Genomic DNA, 18,936 nt, shown 5'->3' with positions numbered 1-18,936 from the left:
AAGGCCAAGCTGGTTAAGAGTCTGGGTCTCACCTACATGGGTCCAGAAACTGGGTCTTTTCAGTGTACTGGTACTGATGGGGCTCGTAGTTATTGATTCATAATCATTAAACTCACCAAAAAATTGAGGTAGGAATCAGAATAATAATTAATCGATTTTCTTATGGGGCATTCCTTTCTGTGATTGAGTTACTCAAGTTTCCTAAGTAGGCACATCCCGATATGAGAATAAGGAAAAGTAGATGCACTTCAGGGGTTTCCGTCCAAGATGTAGAAGATGCTTGTGTGAGCTGTCTCCACTTGTAACAGAGTAAAATGTCTGTAAGGACTGAGAATTTCATATTGCCCTGACTCAATGTTAAAGGTGTGCCTAAGGGTAAAGTGTATGATTGTCTAATGACTGTGCTGTACCCCCAAAACCAGAACCGAATAATACTGAAAGTAAACTGCAATTGAAAAATTAAATAATAAATAAATTTTTTAATGAAAAAAATGGGGTTAAGTATTCTCAGACTCTAATAATTGGGACTGATAATAACAAAGACACCATTTATGGGATTTAAAAAAAAAAGAAAGAAAACAATCCCCCCAGGAAGACCACTTTCTGATGTCCAGAACAGTTGCTCATGGGAATCCGACACTCTGGAAACAGTGCCTCAAAAATGCAACTTGTTAGTGAGGCATTTCAATGGAATGGCATGGAGGAGAGACACAGAGAGAGGCAGCCATCTGCAAGCCAGGAAGAGGCTCTCACCAAGAATCTGACCCTGACCTTGGACTTCCCAGCTTCCTAAACTAAGAAAAAAGTTGTTGTTTAAGCCACCCAGTCGATAGGTATTTTGTTATAGCAGCCGGAGCAGACTAAGACATATGGTACATCTATGTTTAACGTACCGAGTAACTACTAAACTATTTTCTACAGCGGCTGCACTATTTTCCATTCCCACCCTCAGTGTTTGAGGAGAGAATACCGGAGTGGAGTCCCAGCGTCCTCAGCCTGAATCTTAGCTCTGACACAGACTGAACTGAGTGACCTCCTTACATAACCTCTCTAGGTTTCACTTTCCCATTAGGAAAATGGGGACAATAGAGCTGAGAGAGGATTACAGACGACATGTGAAGAGCTCCTGGCACACGGTGGTCAGGAAATGTCAGGGGTTCCCTGGTGGGTGTGGAGAGAATCACAAAATCTCAGTGTGGGAGAGAGCCTGGCAGGTACAACAAGTGACTTCCGGGATTATCATAGCAGGGTTCCACATTGTGCATCACGCCCGGATGTCCCCGTCACTGCTCACAGTAGGGCAATGGGGGCCAAAGCCAACTCTGCTGGACACTGGGGTGGCATTTCCCAAGTGTGTTGGAAACTTGGCTTTCACGGGGTACACACGAGTGTTCTCAAGGGGGAAGAGAATTCCGAGGTCAAATAATACGGGGAGAGCCTAGGTTAAATAACGCCAAAGCAGGTTTCTCTTCGGCAGGGCTTCTCAGAGCATCGAGCAGAACTGTGCACTTGGAAATCTCCCATGAGAAATGGAGTCAGTAGCGTTTCCTAAATCTCTGCATTGTGGGAGACGTTCCCCAGCTGGGAAGGCTGCCTCCAAAAATGAGGCATCGGTACACATGGCAAAGAACCCACATACAACAACCTGAATTGGCCTCAGCCTTGAGTTCTACATACTCACCCCGAACACCACTGCATTGTAGAAATTCTCTCCTTTCCTGCTTTATCGAGAATGGCAACTTGCGAACTCCAACCACTGCACTCTGTAGTCTTCCTTAGGGTCCCCACTCATCCCTGCTATGTGAAGCCAGTCTCCAAGTTCAAGTTCAGGGTGTTAGGTAATGTGAGGCTAAGAGAAGAGTGTCACCTTATCAGCACTGAGGAAATTGGCCCTCCCCATTTCCACCCTGAAGCAGGTCCTGAACACAGGTGGGCAGAAGTAGGTTTCCCTCCTCGGCCTGGTCTCTCAGCTGCTGAGCACAGCAAATATTCAGGGAGCTGACTTTCTTGGGTCCTGCAATTGCCCTTTTGTATGTTAGTGTACTTTAAAAAAAAATCCGTGGTAAATTTGGAGGCTGTAACTAAAAGATGTAAGGAAAGGGATAGAATCTGGGACAGATGAAAAGCCTTCGCAATTCCCTAAGGCACAGGGGAAGGGGCTGGGGCATTGTTCCGAAGGACCTGACCTCCAAGTCACAGGTAATGCACATGCAAATGAGTTCTACCCTCCTGTTGCCACCTCTGGGAATGGTGAATGATTCTATCTCAGACAGAGACCAGATGAAGTGACTCTCACTTCCCATACAAGCTTACCCTGAATCTTTTATTCTCAGGGGCACTGGGGAAACTGAAATCTTTCCTCAAACTCTTTGAACTAGAATGACGCAGAGAATCCCAGGATGACCCCCAACACAGTAACCCCTGGAGCCAATGAGTCCTGATTAAGTAAGCACCTACTTGATGACAGGTGCATATGGACCAATGGCCAGAGGGAAGAGCCAACCGCCCGCAAAGGCACTGGCTGGGATTCCTCTCCGCTGGCCCTGGTCCCACCACCAGCTCCTCCGGTCCGCCTGCTCAGCTGACATTTGGGACGCTGAGCAACGTCTGCAATGTGAGGAATGTGACCCACCCAGTCTTTGTCAACCCTGTTGGAGGCTGCGGGTGAGGCCCTTGGGAAGATTTACTCAGGAATAAAGTTAGACGTGGATTTTTTTTTTCATCAACACACTTGAAGGGAGCAGGCATTGGACAATAAAAGAAAGCCTGGCTGAGAGGTCTGTGGGTGGGCGAGGAGGACTTTCCCCTGGAAAGCCCGGGGCCTGGCTGCAGAAACTATGGCTGAGTAGCATGCAGCTCAGACCTCTGTGCACCCCTTAATCTGAGCTTTTTATGGTGGGCCCTGGAGGCAGGAGACCAAGGACTTTGAGGGAGAGAGGCAGCCTGCTGGGGTGGGCTTGGGGTCAGCCGCCTTGGCTTTACCTCTGGCAGACTGGGTGATGTCAGCAGGTCATTTCTCCGTTCTGACCCAGCTCCCTTGTTAGTAGCAAATGGGATGGTTGTTTTAGATCCGTTGATTGGGAATACATTTTGTATTGCGGTAAAACTCCCATAACATAAAATTTGTCACTACTGACATTTAGAACATTCTCAACGTTGTGTAACCATTAGCACTCTCTAGTCCTAGGACATTTCACCATCCTCAAAAGAAGCCCCATGCCCATTAAGCGGTCACTTCCCATCACTCCTCCCCCAGCCCCTGGCCACCACTAATCTGCTTTCTGTCTCTGTAAATTTGCCTATTCTGGACATACCATAAAATGAAATCATACAAACATGTGGCCTTTTGTGACTGGCTTCTTTCACTTAGCTTAATGTGTTCAAGGTTCACCTATATATCAGTACTTCATTCCTTTTCATGGCTAAATACTATTTCCATGTAGGGATATACCACTTTATCTATTTATCTGCTGACGGGCATTTGGTTTGTTTCCCCTTTTGGTTATTATAAATGACCCAACATAATATCAATGTTTGTGTACAAGCATCTGTTTGGATATCGGTTTTCAATTCTTCTAGGCATATAGCCAGGCCAAGAATTGCTGGGTCACATGGTGCTGTGGACTGAATGTTGGTGTCCTCCCAAAATTCGTATGTTGAAGCCCTAATCCCAATGTGATGGTATTTGAAGGTGGGGCCCCTGGGAGATAATTAGGTTTAAATGAATTCATGGGGGTAGGGCCTCCATAATGGTGTTAGTGTCCTTATAAGAAAAAGAGGAGCCCTGTCTGGTGTGGCTCAGTGGATTGAGTGCCGGCCTGCAAACCAAAGGATCACCAGTTCTATTCCCAGTCTGGACACACGCCTGGGTTTTGGGCCAGGTCCCCACTTGGGGGCATGTAAGAGGCAACAAATTGATGTATCTCTTGCACATTGATGTTTCTCTCCCTCTCTTTCTGCCTCCCTTCCCCTCTCTCTAAAAATTAATAAATAAAATATTCTAAAGAGAAACATCACTGTGTGGTTGCCTCTCACACACCCCCAACTGGGGACCTGGCCCACAACCCAGGCATGTGCCCTGACTGGGAATCAAACTGGTAACCCTTTGGTTCACAGGCTGGTGCAGTAAGCCACACCAGCCAGGGCTAAATAAATAAAATCTTAAAAAAAAAAAAAAAAAAGAAAAGAACAAAGAAAGAAAGAAAAAGAGGAGATCAGACTTCTCCTACCCAACTCCCACCCCTAGTCCCAGCCCCACCCACCCATGTGAGGACAGAGAGAGGCAGCCATCTGCAAGCGAGGAAGAGGGCTCCCACGGAGAGCCTGACCCAGATCTGATACTTCCCAGCCTCCAGAGCTATGAGAAATCAATGTCGGCTAAGTCACCCAGTCCACAGTATTTTGTTATAGCAGCCCAAGCAGCATAAACATATGGTAATTCTTTGTTTAATTTATTGAGGAACCACTGAACTAGTTTCCACAGTGGCTGCACCATTTTCCATCCCCACCACCAGGGTCTGAGGCTTCTGTTTGCTCCTCACCCTCACCAACGTGGGATGTTTTTTTAAAGCACAGAGAGCATTCTGTAATAAAAACCTCTCCTTCTAAAGAAATATTTCTTGGGAACCCTCTGTAATAAAACAGATTAAAGAGAAAATGCTCAGGTGAAGGTGATGGGACTTCTGAGGAACGCCCTAGGGTTCTGAGAAACACAGTTTGAAGACCACTTGCTCTAAATGGGTTGGTTAGATCCTGCCTGGCTTGGAATCTGCAGATCCCTTCCCAAAGGCCATGCGGGTCTCTGGAGGTCTGGCTTGAAGAGGCCTCCCCTCTCCATTCCATGTTTGCAGGGAAGGCCGGGGTCACAGTGCTCCTCAAGGTGTATGCAGCCCATCTAAGGAAGAGCAAGCTGGTTCTTGTTAAATTGGAAATCCCGGTATCCAGCCCAGACTTAGAGAATGGGAGTCTTTTGTGGAGACACCCTGAAATGTGTATGTTTTAAATACTTTCCAGACAATTTTGATGGCCCCCCATTTGAGAACCACTGAACTGGAAGGGGCTGAGAGGAAAGGGATGGAGAAAAATTGCCTATGGTTGATGAGGCCGAAGAGCCACCATCTGGCTGAACTGTTGTCAGATGAACTGTTGTCAGATGTTGTCTTTAAGAGGGAAGGAGTCAGATTTTGCTTTGGGATCCAAGTGCCAACCGGGGTCACCCTAAGGTCAGATTTGCACTACCTCCTGGCCACAGGGCTCTGAACTTCAAAAAGATAAGGACGCGTTTATGACCCTTGGGAAATGTGCGCAGTGTTTAAGCATTTCCAGTACTGTTATTGTTTTTTTATGGTGGTTATTGTTTTGAAATTTGAAAATTTAGCAAATCAGTCATAAAGCAGTGACTGTTTATGTGCATTTTCACAGCATTAAGCAATGCCCTCTTTGTGCTGAGAATCAACATTATTTACTTTGGGACTCTTTCCCAGATCTGTGTTAACTCATTCACACACAGTTTCTCCTCCCGGCCTGTGACTCAATGAATTCTTCCCCAGCTGGGGCAGGCAACAGGGAAACTGTCATATACAGTCCCAGACCAGCGCACTGAACTCACAAGGCTTGTCAAAGGCCCCCGACTCCAGTGACACCCCAAGATCAGGAGTTCCTTCTTCAGGCTCTGCTGGGAATCATCCAAGAATATGTAGCTCCCCACCTGTTTTGATTCTTCATTGCTATGTAACAAACCTTCTCAAAACTTCGTAGTTTAACACAACTGCCGTGGTGCTAGTTTTCACCGCTCTCTGGCCTGACTGAGCCAGTCGAGTGGTCCTGCTCCACGGGATGTCGTCAACGGGTTGGAAGAGTCCAAGCCGGCTCGCTCCCATGGCTGGCAGCTGCCGCTGACTGTCAGCTGGGAGCTTTGCGGGGGCTGTCGGCTGAAATGTGGACACATGCCCTCTGCACGTGGCTTGGGCTCCCCCACACTATGGCAGCTGGGCCAGGACAGGGAATAACCTCAGGGCAGGTGTTCCAAGAGGGGGAACGTGGTTCAAAGCACTGATCGGGGGTTAGACCCTAGCTCTAAGGTCTTGGATAAACTCCTTAATCTCCTGCAGTCTCAGCTTCTTCACCCACCAAATGAAGACAGTGCCTTCCTTATCAGATGGACAAGAAGATGAAGGGAGATAGTTTGCGTAAAGCCTCTCCCAGTGCTTTGTAAACAGGATGGGGTTACGATCGGGTCCACACTGGCACTGATCCTGAGCGTGTGTGCTAAATCTCTCCATTCTTTCTCCCGGGCTCACGGAGATTCCCCAGTTGCCACCCCTGACTTGAAGAAAAGGGGGAAGTTGTCCTCTTTAATGGGATCCTTCAGGACTAAATGCAGAAATCAGAAACTATGACATGACTCTTTGGAATTTATCTTAAAGGGGAAAAAAATCTTACAAGTGTTGAAAGATATTAGTAGAAAGATGTTTTTTGCAAGAGTGTAACATGTTATCCATAGCATGTTATCAGCTATATGTCTATCAATAGCGGTCAGGATCTGATACATCCATGTTCTACAGGATATTAATTGCTTTTAGCGTGTCTGGCGTCTGATCATCCTTCCTCCAGAGGGAAAGTTCTAAGACAGGAAAGAAGCAGCCCTGCTCTCCACTACAGAAGTGTAAAAAACTTTTTACACTACAGATTTTTACACTTCTGTAGTACAGAAGTTTCTGATCGGCCCACTCCCTGCACCCGGGAAGGTAAAGTATAGGCACGTGAGCTGAGTGCAGCCAGTGAGATGCTCCAGCTTTAGGCTTTGCCCACAAAGGCACAAAGACAGTGATGATCAAGCTGCCATCAGCAGTGGAGCCCAGATACCACAAGCATCTGGTGGAGCCTAAATTGGGCTTTCTTTGTTACAGCAGCTTAGCTTAGCCTAAAATGGTGATTTTAGAACATGGTCACAAATTCTTTGACACGCCTCCCACTGAGAAGTCCAGTCTTTGTCCACTTCCCCTGGATGGGGGCAGGCTAATGTCTACTTTGATCAATGGACTATGGTGGAAGTACCTTCTGAGGCAAGGTCATGAAAGGCACACAGCTTCCTGCCTGCTCAGTGGGACACTGGATGCTGGAGCACTGAGCTACCTTGTAAGAAGTCAGACTGCCCAGAGCTCAGCCCAGGGTTTGAGTCACCCCAGCCCAACCTCTAAACATGTGGAGCCTCTAGCTAACTTCATTGCCCTGACCCCACCCCAGCCTTCTACCTCACTCCTACTTTGAGTTTTCCCAACTGAGGTCCCCCATGTTGTGGCATCATCCCTGCTGTGACGTCAGAATTCCTGACCCACAGAATTTATGAGCATATTAAAATGGCAGTGGTTTTATTCCACTGAGTTTTGTGGCTTGTTGTATGGTGGTAGCTAATGGAACACTAAACTGACATATCATAAATCCTCTGAGATATCCAATACCCTTCCAAAAAAATTCTTCTTTGCTAAGTTAACCAGAGTTGGTTTCTATTGCTGCAATCAAGAATCATGATAATGAAACACTACGTAGCCCTTAAACCGATGTGGCTGGCCCTGACTGGTGTGGCTCAGTGGGTCGGGCATTGTCCTGCAGAGCAAAAGGTTGCGGGTTCCATCTCCCATCAGGGCACATGCCTAGGCTTCAGGCCAGGTCCCCGGTTCGGGGGCTGGGAGCATGCGAGAGGCAACTGATCGATGTTTCCCTTGCACGGTGATGTTTCTGTCCCACTATTTCTCTTTCCCTTCCCATCTCTCTAAAATCAAATAAAATCTCTACCAAAAAACCCTGATGTAGCTGTGTATAAACTGTCACAAAAAGATGTTCACAATGCAGTTTTAAAATGAAAATGGCAGGTTCTAAAATAGTAAGTGCAGAATTGTTCTGCTTTCGTAAAATAAAATTATTACTTTTGCATAGAATAAATTCTAAGGTGCTATGTACCAAAATTATATAGTATTGTCTTCGGGTATTCGAATTGTAGGGTTGTTTTTTTTTCTTGTGCTTACCTGTGTTTTCTAATTTTTATAAAATAATGAACATCATTACACAATGACTTGAATAGTTTTAAATTATTTTTTAAAGATTTTTATTTATTTATCTTTTTAGAGGGGAAGAGAGGAAGAAAGAGAAGGAAAGAAACATCAATTTGTGGTTGCCTCTTAGCCCCACCCCACCCCACCCCCCACCCCTGCCACTGCAGACCTGGCCTGCAACCCAGGCATGTGCCCTAACTGGGAATTGAACCAGCAACCCTTTGCTTCTCAGTCTGCAGTGGCACTCAATCCACTAAGCCACACCAGCCCGGGTAGTTAAAAAAAAAATTTTTTTTTAATTAAGTAAAGCCACGATTATAGATCCAAAATTTGAGAGTACCTGGCATACCTCTTCACCTCTGGGAATTCTGTACATTCCCAGTGAGACACCCCAAAGCACAGTCTTTATAGTGTATGGTAGCCGCTGATAATTCCTCCCCTTCCTATAAGCATGTGCTGTTCCTCACTTCTAGAAGTAGAGTTTATTTCCCCTTTCTGGGCCATTGCTGTGACTGCTTTGGCCAATGGAATGCAGCATAAGATGCTTGAAGACTTCCCACCTCAAGCCTTAGGAAGACCGGAAGCTTCTGTTTCCTTCCTCTTATATTCTTGTTCTTGGGGTGTTCCCTTGCAGAACTCAGCCCCAGCCATGTGGAGAGGTCACCTGGAGGGGAACCAAGACTCTTCTTGGCAGCCTCAGCTGAGCTTGTGGCCAACAGCTGGCACCCCTGCCAGCCATGTGCGTGAGCCCTGTGGGATTCCAGCCCAGCGGAGACACAGATGACTGCCGCTCCAACCAACACCATGCGGGGCTGAACGGCCACCACCCACCTGAGCCCTGTGAACCCACAGACTCACGAGAGACACTAAAAGGGTGGTTGTTTTTCACCACTAGATTTTGGGGTAAAATGGTAGCCAGCCTCCAAGATGGCTCCTCCTGATAGTCACACCTGTTCATAGTCCCTTTGCACAGGGGACCGGGGCTGGCCTGTGTGACTAACTGAATACAGCAAAGGGGACACATGTAGGCAGCTCTCTCCCCTGAGCACCAGAGACCCTCCTTGGCCTCTGTAACGTGTTTCCTGAGCCCAGTTCTTCTACAGATCACTTCCACCTCTGTGACTTTCTAAATAAACTTTCTTACTGTTTGAAGGAAAAAAAAAGTGACACAAGTGTGTCACTTCCAAGATTAGGTTACAAAAGACGTGTTGCTGCTGTCTCGGTTCCTCATAGATCACCCTTCATGTTGTGGGCAGCCCCCTGGAGAGAAGTCTACATGGATGGACAACCTGGTGTTGGACTGGAAGGCTCACGTCCTAAAAACTCCCTCAGCCCTGGGCACAGCAGGATGGTCGCCTACACCATATGATGAGGAACTGAGGCCTCTGGACAATAGTGAGCAAGAAGCTGAGGCCTCCCACCAACAACCACATGAAGAGCCACCTTGGAAGCCAGCCCCCGGTCCCCAGTCAAGCCTTGAGGAGACTGCAGCCTCATTAAAGACCCTGAGCCAGAACCCCAGGTAAGCTGACCCCAGACTCCTGACCCCTAGAAACTGGGCGAGATAATACAGCTTAGTTATTTTAAGCTGCTGGACTGGGGGTAATTTGTTAAACAGAATAGATAACATACAGCTGGCTTGTTGCAGCCTAATGGATGACAGAAACGAGGAACATTAACAGAGTCGGGGTTTCCACCCTCTTTTAAACAGCTGCAGTGATCTTCCTGTTTGGGGATTTCTTTTCCTTTCCTGAAAATCAACCTGAGGGAATTTTGCTTTTCAGAGTTCCTGAAGAGCAGAGCTGGGCAGGGCCCCTGGCTGCTGCCGGGTGAGTTCATTCCAACTCTAATTGTTTTCCAAGCTTTAACAATACATCTCTGGGGCTCACAAGGCCCTCCCACCTCTCCATTTCCAAATGCTCTCTGAAGCTGCCCTGATTTCCCCGAAGGCCGGAAGGGGTTAGTTACCTGGGCCGCTTAAACAGCCTTCTCTGCTAGAAAGCATCCCGAGCTCGGACATCATGGATGGCTGCGTCCAGTGAGCCATGCGCAAGGTGCAGGGCATGCAGATGGTTTGTGGGGGCCTGGGAGGTCCTGACCTAAAATCTTTTCCAACCAGGCACCTGCGTATGTGAGATTTCACCTTCCGAGTGTGATTAATTCACTTCGGAGGGAAATTTTATTTATTCACCGGCACCTTCTTCTGAATGAGTTTACTGAAGACATTCTTCCCTACCCGGGGTAGCACAAGAGCAGTGGGAACTTAATCCAGGGAAGCACAGGCAGGTGGGACCCCACAAAGCTAACCTAATGTTGTGTTAGACTGATTCTGTCTGCCATTAGGGCTGCGAGTCTGCACACACGTGGGGCACCCAGCAAGCTCAAGGGCAGGCTGCAGTGTACATCCAGGGACCCAGAGACCCGTAGCAAGGCGGATGAAGCCACAAGCTGGGTGGCCTAAAATTACAGAAATGTATTTTCTCATAGTTCTGGAGGCTAGAAGTCCAGAATTAAGGTGCCAGCAGCGTTGGTTCCTGCTAGAGGCTGTGAGGGAGTCTGTCCCAAGCCTCTCCCCTAGCTTCGGGTGGTTTGCTGGCCATCTTTGGCATTCCTCAGCTTGTCGATGCATCTCCCCGACCTCGGCTTCCATGTTCATCCGGCACTCTCTCCGTGTGCATGTCTCTGAGTTCAGACTTTTCATGCTAATGACTTCAGCTTAAGTTGATCATCTGCAAAGACTCCATGACCCAATAAGTCACATTCACGGGCACTAGGAGTTAGGATTTCAACATATTTGGAGGAGAACACCATTCGACCCATAACACACTGCATTAGTAAAGACAGTTAATAGCCACGAAATTCCAGGCATTGGCCATGATAGCCACTTTTACATACATTTTTCTAATTCTCACACCATTTCACAATATTATAGCTGTAGAAACTGAGGATCAGAGAGGTTATAGGTCTTATTCTTACTCACAGAGCTAGAAAATATAGGCTCTGGAATCAAATAGCCTGGCTTCACCACTTAACTGGGAGGCCTCGGGCAAGTTAATTAATCTCTCTGCCTCCTCATTTATAAAGTGAGGATAGTAATATTTCCATCCATGCTGAGTTGTTGCAAGAATTTTGAAAGATAATACACAGAGCCTGGCACCCAGTAATTATTGAACTCAGGGTAGCTATTGTTATAAGTAGTGGAGTCAAAATTTAAATCCATACCTCCTCGGCTCTGATACCTTCATTCTTTCCTCTCAAATCCGACATAACTAGGTAGTCAGCCGCTCCTGCATCCATGATCTCACCGAATCCTCACAATACCCCTGGGAGATGAATATTTCTGGCTATATTTTATAGATAAAGAGCTGAGACACAGAGAGGTAAAGTGACTTGACCAAGGTCACCCAGCAAATAAGCATTCTAATCTAGCCCTGCTGGTTCTAATATTTCTTCTACTATGGTACCTGTCATCCCAATGCATAGACAGAATGTAGTACACCATTTTCTTCTCCCACAGTGTGCTGATAACCTCTGGTAGTCAGCTGGGATTGTGAGTTCAGTCCATGACCACCCTGCGACGATGGCAGGATTAAAAAAAGAAAAAGGAAAAGAGCCAAAGCAGCTAAATCCTCTGGGGGCCTTTCCCTGACCTTCCCCTCGTCTTCTCTGCCACAGCTGCGTTTCCACACGCAGTTCAGCCCTGCAAATATCTAAGCAGAGCGGACAGTGTGAAATGGCCACCCACACGCTCCTCTGCCCCATAGACGAGTTTTGTTTAACCTGCACACAGCTTTTAAGTAGTTGGTAACATATTTTTAAAAGCAAGAAACTTTGCATAAGAATCTAGATTTTTTTTTCCTTCTTTTGCAAAACCAAAGGCTCTGGCCGAGTGCGTCTGATCCCTGAGTGGAAACTGTGAGCCAAAGTTGAGTGGTGGCTGCCTCCAAGTTGATTATTTTTATACCCAAACTACGTGACTCATTCATCTTCCTTGCCTGACCCCGTTAGGAATTTGAGTTTTTAACGAAGGCCAGCTGCAACCTCCCTTTTACCTATCAAATCAAATGCCTCTAGCCTTACTCTGGCATTGAAACATCCTCACAGTACGGCTTTTCAGACTTACCACCCACGAAGATACTTCATTTCTAGTTTATTTACATCTTCATCCCCAAACAGGTCCCTTCTTTTCCCACACTCATGCCCTTGCTAGTGCTTTTCTATTTCCTCTAAGATGCCTGTCACCCCAACTTAGCCTGGGAACTCTTCCACCCCCGTGAAGGTCCAGATGAAGGCCTTCTCAGAATCTCCCAAACAGACGGAACCTCCTTTTCATTTGACGGGCCAAAGCACCTCGTTATTTTGAGCTCCTTGTTCTGGACTTCCACAACTGCACACGTTTGCATACTGTAATTCCTCTTCCTGTAACTCACTTCCTTCCTGGTCAATTGTTCCAAATGAGCCCAGCCTTCCAGTTGTCTCGTCAAGGCCCTAAACCCACAATGAGAAGAACCTCTTGACCCTCTAAGACCTGCCCAGTCACCAGATCAATACCAACGAGTAGCCTCAGTTAATGCCACATGGAGCAGAATTATTGCCTGGCTGAGACTTGTACAAACCCCCGACTTCTGTCACAATTGTGAGACATAATAAAAGGGTTGTTGTTTTAAGTCATTTAGTTAGAGGACAGTTTGTTACAAAGCAATAGAGAACTAAAACAGTTAGGAAAGTAAAAAAGTGTTTAATATCGTTAATTATTTTCTTCAAGTTTTTTAAATAAAATTAAATATACACACACACACTTACACAAACACACACAATTTAGAGAAGTGACCTAATGTTTAGTGTAATATCTGCCTGGTACTTTCACATGCATAGTTTTCTCGAAGATTTTATTTATTTATTTTTAAAGAGAGGGGAAAGGAGGGAGAAAGAGATGGAAAGAAACATCAATGTGTGGTTGCCTTTCACTCATCCCCAACTGGGGACCTGGCCCACAACCTAGGCATGTGCCCTGACTGGGAATTGAACTGGTGACCCTTTGGTTCACAGGTCCATGCTCAATCCACTGAGCTACACCAGCCAGGGCTGCATGATCTTATCTAATACCTAAGACAATCTAGTTTGTGTTATTATTTACATTTTCAAAGGCCAGAGAAGTTAAGTAACTTGCAGATGACTACACACCTCGTGAGTGGGGGAAATGGGAACTGAGCACCAAGTCTGGCCTATCCAGCTAGAAAACCCATATTTTTGTCACGACCCCACATCCCCACACCACCTCTCTCGGCTCAGACAGCGGTCTACATTCCATGCAATGTGACATCGTATGTGGTTTTTCATGTTGCCGCAAGCCTTCAAACCTTCCTTTTAAATGGCACCGTATTATTCCCACTGTAGTTTACATCCTATCCCTTATTGTTGCATATTTACATTCCTTCCAAATCTTTTTGCCATTGAGAGGAATTCTGAGAGCTGCATCATGCTGGTAAGAGTAGAAGTGAGGGAGTGCTGGGCCATTCTTTGGATTTCTTGGGCATTACTAGCACTCTCACCTACGGCGCCCCTCCTTGAGCTCCCTGCCCACACATCTGCCCTCTCCATCCTGACTGTCTTAATGCACCTGGTTACACAGTCACCTGAGAAGAAGGTCAGGTAGCTGGTGGAGCAAAAAAAGAGGAGACAAAAATTCCCTTTGAACTCATCCTGTTCAGGCCAGATGAGTTTATCACCCTTTAACAACTCGATGCAGACCTTATCCCTCTTAAATAGCTTTGACGGCTGGAAAGATTAAGATTACATCCGGACTCTTGTTGGTTTCCAAAAGGTTGTAAATTGTCTTATGTCAAAAGGGCCAAGAGACAGGTTTTTAAATCCTGTTAAGAATTTTAGCCTTTGTCCTCAGAGCAATGGGTGGCCATTGAGAAGTGATGGCCAGAGCTGATTTTTTGATCTACCAATAGGAAGAACACCCTGGTTTGGGGGCAGTAGGGCTTAGTGATTAATGCAATGGAGGGTGGGGGATAGGGAGGACTCCAGCATGACCCTGGGGTTGCCCCCAGGACAGCTCGGTGGGTAGGATAAATGCAAGAAGGCAAGCCAATGGCAGGGCAGTAGTTCCCTTTTGGACCAGGTGAGCCGGGGGTGTCTGAGGGCAGGACCTGGGACAGGTGGACTTCCAGATGCCGTTCCCCAGGACTCCTGCCGGCTCGCTATGGATTCAGACCCAGGAGAAAGGGCCACATAGGCCAGGCCAGGTGGTAGAATTGGAGTGGAGGGTTCCAGAAAGCCATAGCTGTCCCAGCAAGAGAACTGGGGACACGGGAAGACCATGAGAATAACGTTGGCCCAAAAGACATCTTCCCATCAGTGGCTGAGAGAGAAATTTCCTCTGATATCATCTGGGAACAGTGCTAGAAAGCTCAGTCCTTAACTTGCCCTATCTCTGCCACCAAAAGTAACTTTCCAGAGCCTCTCTGGAGGTGCATTTAAATATTTTATTCCTTTTATTGATTCTAGAGAGAGGGGAAGGAAGGGAGAAAGAGAGGGAGAGAAACGTTGATGTGAGAAACATCAAGTGGTTGCCTCCTGCACATGCCCAGACCAGGGACTGGGCCCTGACCAGCAACTGAACCAGTGACCTTTTGGTTTTCGGGATGACGCCCAATCAACTGAGTCATGCCAACGGGTGTTGGAGGTGCACTTGTTTTGTTCTTTTGTTATCTTTCCTTGCCTCTTTCTTTCCTACGTGTATTTTTCCTTTTGTCTCCTATGTCAGCCTTTAGATGAGATGGTGTACATAAAAATAAATGTATAAAACACTAAGCCTTCGTATTATCTTTCAAAACACATCCAGTGTCCACCATATCTTCAGAGGGGCCTTGAGTCTCATGGGTGGTGCCAGATGGGGCAAAGTAGGCAGGACAGGGAGAAGAGCCTAAATGGACAGGGGACTCCGGGACAGGGTTTGCAGTGAGCTGAACTGAAAGCACCTCATAATAAGGATATTAAAGTCTACCCACATACATGGAGTTGACTTCCATAGAGGCTAGTCAGACAAGACAAGATGCCAGGTTTAAAGATTTTATTTTTAGAGAGAAGGAAGGGAGGGAGAAAGAGAGGGAGAGAAACATCAATGTGTGGTTGCCTCTTGCATGACCCCTGAAGGGGACCAGGCCCACAACCCAGGCAGGTGCCCTGACTGGGAATCAAACTGGCGACCCTTTCGTTCGCAAACTGGCACTCAATCCACTGAGCCACACCAGCCGGGGCAGCCAGGTCATTTTTATCCAAATGTTGTATTCAGGGGTTGAGAGATTTTTTTCAGGCCTCACATTTTCCACAAGGAGGAAATGAGGTTCCTGTTTGTGTAGGACTTCCTGGGTAATGTGAGGGGCTCAGGGACCTGGAAACTGGGTTGGGGTATGGTGATAAAAAGCCTTGGAGCAATTGTGGATTTACTGCAGTTTGGAGGGGTGGGTATAGGGGAGGGGTAGGTTGGGAGCTGAGCTTCTTTGCCACGGACTTGAGGGTAGAGGGAAGGGAGAGGCACAGCATCACTAAGAACCCTTAATTAACTTTGCCGTTTTACTGAGAACTTACAAGTTGAGTTGTTCTGCATTGAGCTTCAATTAGTAGCAGGTTCAATGCACAATTTATAATTGTACCTTACTGATTTGCATACATTTGCAGTTGTTTACAAGTGCATGACATACTTTTTGTTCCTCTACGGCCCACAGAGGCCCCAAAGGAGATTTGCCAGCAACAAGGGAGGAAGCCCCAGGCAGCCAGCCTCGCAAAACTTTCCCAAGTTTCTACTCTCTCGGCATTCCTCAGGCTGGGCTTCCCTTTGCAGGGAGAGGTCTGCCTCAGGCCAGGGAGGGATTGGGGGTGGGGCAAACCCCAGAATCACCATCTAAGATTAACTCCAAGCAGGAGGTTGGGCTGAGTCATCAAAAGGCTTTCTTCTTCTGTGTAATTGTTTGGCTGGAGGCTAATCGATGGTTATTTGAGGATACTCCTGATCCCTCCTTCAAACACCAGGCTTCGGAAGTAAGCCAGGAGATCCAGTCCTATTTGGGCTGAGGGGGCCAGTGACTCCCCAGCTCAAAAGACTGAGAGGAGAGCAGGTAGCAGTGAGCTCCTCAGGAAGAGCTGCAGAGTCACTAGGTAAATGGGTTACTTTGTAGTAGCTTTTTTGATTCAGCCTTTTGCAGCTCACTGACAGTTCAGCATGAATAAAAACTATATAACCAGCCCTGGCTGGAGTGGCTCATTGGATTGAGTGCTGGCCTGTGAACCAAAGGGTCGCTGGTTTGATTCCCAGTCAGGGCACATGCCCAGTTTATGGGCCAGGTCCCCCAGTGGGGGGCATGCAAGAGGCAACCATTGATGTTCCTCTCCCTCTCTTTCTCCCTCCCTTCCCTCTCTCTAAAAATAAATAAAATCTTAAAGAAAAAAACTATATAACAGAAGATCTGAGAGAAAGTATCAAAATACCAAGCAATTTCATATTTAGTAATTGCCAATACAAAGCATGAAACTTTTTTCTTAATGTTCAACAAATATTTAGTGATTGTCTACCATGGGGCCAGCACTCAGCCAGCAGGCACTGCAGGGTGGGACTGGACAGATTAAAGGAGTGGTCACCCAAACCCCCATATAACTATAATTCATGGCACATGTCTTAGTAATAACATTAATACCACCAATAATACCTAACATTAACTTGGTTGACTGCTTGCCAAGTGCTGAGCTGAAATGAGTTCATCCCCTCATTTAGTCCTTATAATTCCACAGATGTGTTTATCATCCCCACTTTACAGATGAAAAATCTGAGGTACAAAGAAGTTAAGTGGCTTGCTAGGAAAAGGCTGTGATTTTGAACCGAAAGAGCTGTGATTTGAACCAAGTCCATGCTCCAGGAAGCATGCACTTGACCGTGAAGTAAAGAGAAGGGTGAAATAAGGACTTGCCTTCAGCATGGGGAAGATCTCTCTGCACTCCCTTTATCCGGACCCTTTCCCTGCTTTTTTTAGCCCAATTAGTATGACAATACCACTGACCTACTGACCTGGTAACTAGGACTGAGATGGCTCTGAGTCAGAGCAGAAGATGCCAGACAATTTCACATCTACCTGCTGGGTCATTAAGAAGGATTAGGAATGGAGTGAGGGTCAGGGACAAGATCATCCTGCCTTGCCAACCTAATTACACCCCCTGCAGTCTGTGCTAATTTGCTGGAGTCAGAAGGTTTTGCTTCGTTGCAAGAGTCATCTGACTGATTCCCAAAGAGGCAACCCGGGGTAGTGTTACGTTAGTAAATTTACCGCAGCGCTGAACCGGTTTCACAGCCACGTCAGTATGCTGAGGTTCAGGTGCCTGGACAAGCCTGACTCCCAGCAATCCAACTCACAGGAGGCTGAAGTATATAACCAGATACCCATTAATTCATGAACCATTGGTGTTCGTCCTTCAGCAACTGGAATGCTCCTCTATCGACTGGGCCACCCTTTTCTAAATATCAGCAATCCCAGGGAGCCAAACGAGTCATCAGTAGGCTGGTGGGTGAGTGTTTCCCATGTGTTCAGGGAGGCATATTTCATCCAAGTCAGGGTGGGGCTTCCTGAGTCATCTCTGCCTCATAGCAGGGCACATCTGCGTGAGCTCCAATTTCACATTTCTCCCTCCCAGACACTGGTGGGTAATAAGTGCCAACTTCTGACCTCTTGGCTTTGCCCAACTTTTTTTCTCTTTTGTCTTTCTAGTCTCCATCCTTATCCCTCATTCTTATTTCATGTGCTCTCCACAAATACGATTGATTAGGCTGATCATTCCATTGTCATCACATTTTAGCCCTGGCTCCCTGAGATGAAGTCAAGGAAGTCACCTTGGGTAGGTTGGTTTTTCCCAAGCTCTTCACTTATTTATGGATTTTTTGTTTGTTTATTCTCAGATGTATTAGGTCAAGCCAGAGAAATTGCAGTTTTGGTAGGTCAAAAACAGTCAAAAAGCAGCAACTTCATGTGGTTCAACTAACAGCAGACCAGATCCACTAGCGGGGTGGGCTTAGCAAGTCCAATGCTCTTTTGCAAGCCTTGGTGGTAGGTGTGTACAGGGAGGAGGGATCATATATGGCAGCCTTTTCACCTCTTTCTGGAAATAAGCCCTTCTGAGTAGCCTTATTCCTGTTGCTGTCTATTCATCCTCCAACAAGGGCCTAATGTCAGGGATGGGCAAAGAAGGGACTTGAGGTTGAGGGAGAAGGTTGAATTCTTTGTTATGTGTGACAGAGTATGTGTTCTGAAGCCAACTAGGAACAATTTGAAGGAACACTTTTAGACAGTCCGTTGTTTGTGCATAATATGGAAAATTAAGGACTAATGGAGACATTTCACATTTACAAACGTCACTCAAACACCTGGGTGATGTAGTCTGTATGCCCAACACCATCCCTACCTGCAAGCATTTTCAATGTGCTACGAGTGTATGTATGCTTGTGTGACTGTTTCTAGCTACCATCTTACCATACAGTAAATTCTGTGAGGGTAGGGCCTATGTCTGATTTACTAATTCTTAACTCCTATCATAGGGCCTGGTGTATGGTAGGTGTTCATTAAATAAATGTTTTATATTAAAGAATGAGTGAACAAATGAATGAATGAATGAATGAAAAGGTTAAACACATCATGGAATAACCAAGAAGGCATTAACACCACATCAAATGAAAGGTTTCTGGGCCTTCAAAGGTCAGGAACCAGGCTGCTTGTAGAAGTCAACAGAGGCCCCCCGAGGAGGTGACCTGAAACTAGTTGCTCCCCAATTGGAAAAGGTTGGTGGAACAGCTCAGGCAGTATCAGAGTCTGCCTCACAGCTGTGAGAGAGGAAG

The sequence above is a fragment of the Desmodus rotundus genome, chromosome 8 (assembly GCF_022682495.2).
Source record: "Desmodus rotundus isolate HL8 chromosome 8, HLdesRot8A.1, whole genome shotgun sequence".
NCBI classification, from domain to species: Eukaryota; Metazoa; Chordata; class Mammalia; order Chiroptera; family Phyllostomidae; genus Desmodus; species Desmodus rotundus.
The sequence above is the reverse complement of the archived record's forward strand: the minus strand, read 5'-3'. Positions refer to the sequence as shown.